The sequence below is a fragment of the Vulpes lagopus genome, chromosome 16 (assembly GCF_018345385.1).
Source record: "Vulpes lagopus strain Blue_001 chromosome 16, ASM1834538v1, whole genome shotgun sequence".
Lineage (NCBI taxonomy): Eukaryota > Metazoa > Chordata > Mammalia > Carnivora > Canidae > Vulpes > Vulpes lagopus.
The window spans coordinates 36335298-36340173 of record NC_054839.1 but is presented as its reverse complement, the minus strand read 5'-3'; the positions used below and the strand labels follow the sequence as shown (position 1 = coordinate 36340173).

At 33.3% G+C, this 4876-nt stretch overlaps 1 non-coding gene across 1 annotated transcript; it reads left to right on the top strand.

Annotated features, from left to right (window-relative positions):
• Positions 1-497: 497 nt before the first annotated feature.
• On the top strand, positions 498-639 carry LOC121477196. Its single transcript, XR_005984127.1, has one exon. It is a non-coding gene; the product is annotated as a U4 spliceosomal RNA (small nuclear RNA).
• The last annotated feature ends 4237 nt before the right edge of the window (positions 640-4876 follow it).

The window sequence follows — 4876 nt, the reverse complement described above, 5'->3', positions numbered from 1 at the left end:
TGTTCAGTATTTATAGGTTCTCCACCACTGTCCCTAAATTTAAGTTCCAGAGCCTAACATGCTTTTCCTACATCAAAGAATGAGAATGTTTACTATTAGTAACTCAATTGGTATCAGGTATTTTCTATATTTTCTTGAGGATTATTTTGTCAGTGGCTAATATCAAATTTCTCAATAGAAATGGAATATTTGGTAAATTATGTACAAATTTTTCTATCATTTAATATATTTAGGTCATTAGAAGAATCACAAAATTTTAGTGAAGTTTCTTTCCATTATTTCTACATATTTAATACATAACATCAGAGGTTCAGATTTTTCATGACATTCCAAAAAACTAATTTTTAAAAATTCCAATTCTATTTATGTACTATGGGTAATTTAATGTTTCCTAATACTACTTACATCTTACTTTACATTTATTCATTAATTTATAAAAATTGGCCATCATAAGATTAAAATATAAGTACTGCCCACACTTCAAATAACAACAAAAAAGCTTTGCGCAGTGGCAGTATCATAGCCAATGAGGTTTATCCAAGGCGCGATTATTGCTAATTCAAATAACAACAACAAAAAAACAATTTAATGCCTACAACATTATTAGAAGATGCTAATATTTATAACATATAGCAATGACCAACAAAACAGAAGACAATAAAATTCCACTTGTCCTGGTTTCAACTATAACAAATAAATGAGCAAGCAGACAACAGATTCAAAACCAGATCTACAAGATAGAGGAACATAAACTGGATTTAATTTCCCACCTGAAAACAAACAAACAAACAAAAAATCAACAATGTAAAACAATGATTTTGAACACACTCCTGAACAATGAACCAACCTTGAGAGATAGGACACAAAGTACCTGAGCCCTATGATTGCTTCAGTTTAGGGCCTTCAAAGAATTTCCAGCTAAGAGCAGTAAAGAGGAGCCTAAATGGAGCCATGGGCCTGTCTAAATTGAGATCTTAGGAGATCAAGGGAGTCAGAATGTGTAGGACAGAGAATTAGAGAGGAGAGCATGGCTCAAAGATAGAAATGGGGATGCAAAGCATTCCCCTTGAGATTCAAGTGAATACTATCCAGTTGGCTGTGTTTAACTAAACTGCCTAAGGCCAAGGAAATAATCAACTGAAAAGATTAGAGAAAACAGTTCACAGCAGTCACATGAGGCTGGGAATCCTGTCTTTTCTCACTAGGTGATCAGGAAACTTGATTCACAAAGCATTGACAGTCATCCTAATCATTTTGTCACAGTACTGAAAAAAAGCTTATCCTTAGATTAAACACAGCTTTCTTCCCAACTAACAAATCTTACAAACAGGACATAAAATGGTCAACTTGTTTCCAAGTAACTTAATTATGACTAAGACCAATGCTTAAGAATATTAATTGGAACACAAAAATATTCAGCATGCAAAAAATATCCACCACCTAACAAGATGAAATTTACAATGCATGGTTTCCAACCAAATAAAACCAAAACCACAAACCATAGGGAGGAGGAGGAGACCAAGGAAACATAACCAATTCAGAATGGACACAGATAACAGACTTCATAAATAAAGGTATAAAACAGACATTGTAAACTCCGTGTGTTCAAAAGTTAAGATGGAAAGTTTGAAAAGACATAAATCACACTTTTCGAGAGGAAAACCATAATGTTTCCACTGAGAAGTACAGTGGATAAGACTGATGCCAGATTCGACATAGTAAAAAAATAAAGTACAGTAAACTTGAATACACAGCAAGATAAATTACCCAAACTAAAACACAGAGAAAAATAATAATAAAGACATCAAAAAGAGCATCAGTGAATTGTGGAAGAATGTTAAAAGCAGTCTACTGTGCAAATAATTGGAATACCAAACAGAGCAGAGAGAGGGAACAGGAAAGTATTTTTAAAATTAACATTTATATTTTCCAAATTTCAGAAAAAAATAAACATACAGATCCAAGAAGCTCAACAAACACCAAGCACAAGAAACATGAAAAAAAAAAAAAGTACATCATAATAAGGTTGCTCCAACCACTGAAAAAAGAAGATATTAAAAGCAACCAGAGAACAAAAATGCATATTACATCAAGATAAGGGTGACAGCAGGTTTCTCAATGTAAACAATGTAAATGAGATGAAAGTAGAGCAGTGGGCAGCAGTGAAAAAAATATCCCAAAGTCCCTCATTATATACAAACTAAAATCAAATAAATAAAACCCACTTATAAATAACACACTGGAAAAAGAATAAAAAAAGAAATCAAAGGGTGTTTTGAACAGAATGAAAATGAAAAAAAATGTATTAAAATTGTGGGATGATGCCACTAACGTAGCACTGAGGGGCAAATTACCACACTAAATGTTTATGTGAGAAAAGAAAATCTCTCAATTCAATCATCTCAGTTTCTGTGTTAAGAAATAAGAAAACAAAGAATAAAATAAATCTAAAATAAGCTGACCAAAGAAAAAGCTTAGAATGAAAACCCATGAAATAGAAAATAGAAAACCGGGGGCGGGGGAGGAATCAATGAAATCAAAGCTGTTTATTATGGAAGACAATTTCATAAATTTCTAGTCAGACTGATCTTCAAAAAAAAAAAAAAAGGTAAAAAGAGAGAGAGGGAGAGAGAGAGAGAGAAAAAAAAAAAGCCACAAATTATCAATATAAGAAATAGAGAGGTGAGCCAGGTATTAAAAGTATAGTAAGAAAGTATCATCAACAACTCTATGAACGTACATGAAAAGGACAAATCCTATGAACACAAACACTACCAGAGCTCATTCAATAATAATTATATTATGTGACAAGTCCTTCAACTATTAAAAAATTTACTATATAGTTAAAATCTATTCCACAAAGAAAGCTCCATGATGAGAAGGCTTCATCAGTAAGTTCTATAAACATTTAAGAAAGAAATATTGCCAATTCTATACAAAATATTTTCATACACTGGTGGGAATCTAAAATGGTATTACCACTGCAGAAACAGTTTGATAGTTTCTTAACAATCACCATAGAATCTGGGCATTCCATTTCCAGCCATGCCATTCCTTTTTCTTTTTTTTTTTTTTTTAATTCAAGAGAATGAAAACAAGTGTTCATATAAAGACTGGTATGCAAATCTTCATAGTAGCCGATCAAAATGCAATTTTCAAAAACTATAAACAATCCAAATCTTCATCAACAGGTAAATGAATAAACAAATAACGCTATATCCCACAGAATATTATTTTGCCATAAAATAAACTATTGATATGTCATCATACACGGATGAATTTTAAAATAATCAGACAAATGGTAAACCCTATGTGATTCCATTCATATAAAATTCTAGAAAATGCAAACCAATCTATTTTGACAGAAAGCCCATCAGTGAATGTCTGGGGAATGGGAGTGGGGTAAGGAGAAGATGGGGGCCGGGGTGGGTGGGGACAAGATTACAAAATGGCAACAAAAAATTTGGGGAGATTATGGAGAGAAAAAAAAATTATATTTACATGAAAAGAGCTTATAAGCATCTTGATGCCTCCATCCTTAAACCAGATCCTCAAGTTCACCTTCAACATATCATTCATGCTTCGTTAAAATATCTTTTATATAAATATGATATGTGTTTTTAAGTTCACTAAAAATCAATGGTGGGGGAAGACATGAAAAAGAGTTAGGTTGATCCTGACAGACAATGCATGCATGTACCCATACCAGTTATTGGAGCATGGCCTAGATGCATGCATCCATGATGATGACCTTGAGTCATAAGAACGGGCTCTATTCCTGTAAAGCATCTAGCATGGCATCTATCTCCTGGAGACTGAGCTAATTCTTCTATACACTTTTTATACTCTTCTATACACTATACACTTTTTTTTTCATTTAATACTCATAGCAAACCTTAGAAATAGTAGAAGGTCAATGAAATAAACTACATGTTTAAGAACACATAGTTCTAAGTAGCGGACAGAAGATTTGAACCCAGTTCATTCTGAACCCAGAGGCATCTACTACCCACTCCATCCTACCACCTTTCGGAATACATGCAGCATTACTGTCTCGTATTCACCTTCGATAAACCCACAAAACAAAATATTTAGAGAATCAATTACTTTTCTTTTAAGAAACATAAAAATAATGACTCAAAACTATGGCTGTGTGTCAGTGTTTCTGAAAATAAAATTAGATCATTATTACCGTATAGAGATGGAATAAAGGCGGATGAAAAACAACAGTTCAGCCATAATGATTTCATTAGGACAAATCTGTGGAGAGATGAAAGAGGCAGATCACTAACAGATTGCTAGTGAAATGGAGAGTGTGTTGAAGTCGTCGAATGTGATAACACTTACAGAAATGAAAGTTGAAATGCTTTAGAGGAATGGGGGGGAAAAAAGAAAGCAATATTTTCTGTCTTAGCACATCAGCAAAAGGGAAAAAGCATATTTTGTCAATTCAGCCAAGTCATTGATCTCTTTTGAATGCTGAGTCTAATGAGGCAAGTAGGGGAAATGCATAAAGGTGCTTTTACATGTGTGCTTTGCTGGGTTCAGATTATTGTGCCGAACTAAACTATGCTTCACAAAAGAAGGCTTATTTAGACGGATACGTCTTTTATTACAGTAAAAATAGTAAATTTAACTTATCAAGATAATGAAAAAGGAGTTTTTAAAATTGCTAGCGCTCAGCTTCTCCCAAAGCTGAGCTTATAACTAAACAACAGCAAAACAACAAAGCAAAACAAACCAAAACACACACACACACACACACACACACACACACACACACACCCTCAAACATTTATTTCATTTGTGCTGCTTTCTGTAATACCAAATTTCTGTGCATTTGGGGGATTGTTTTCAGGTATTTCATCATAATACC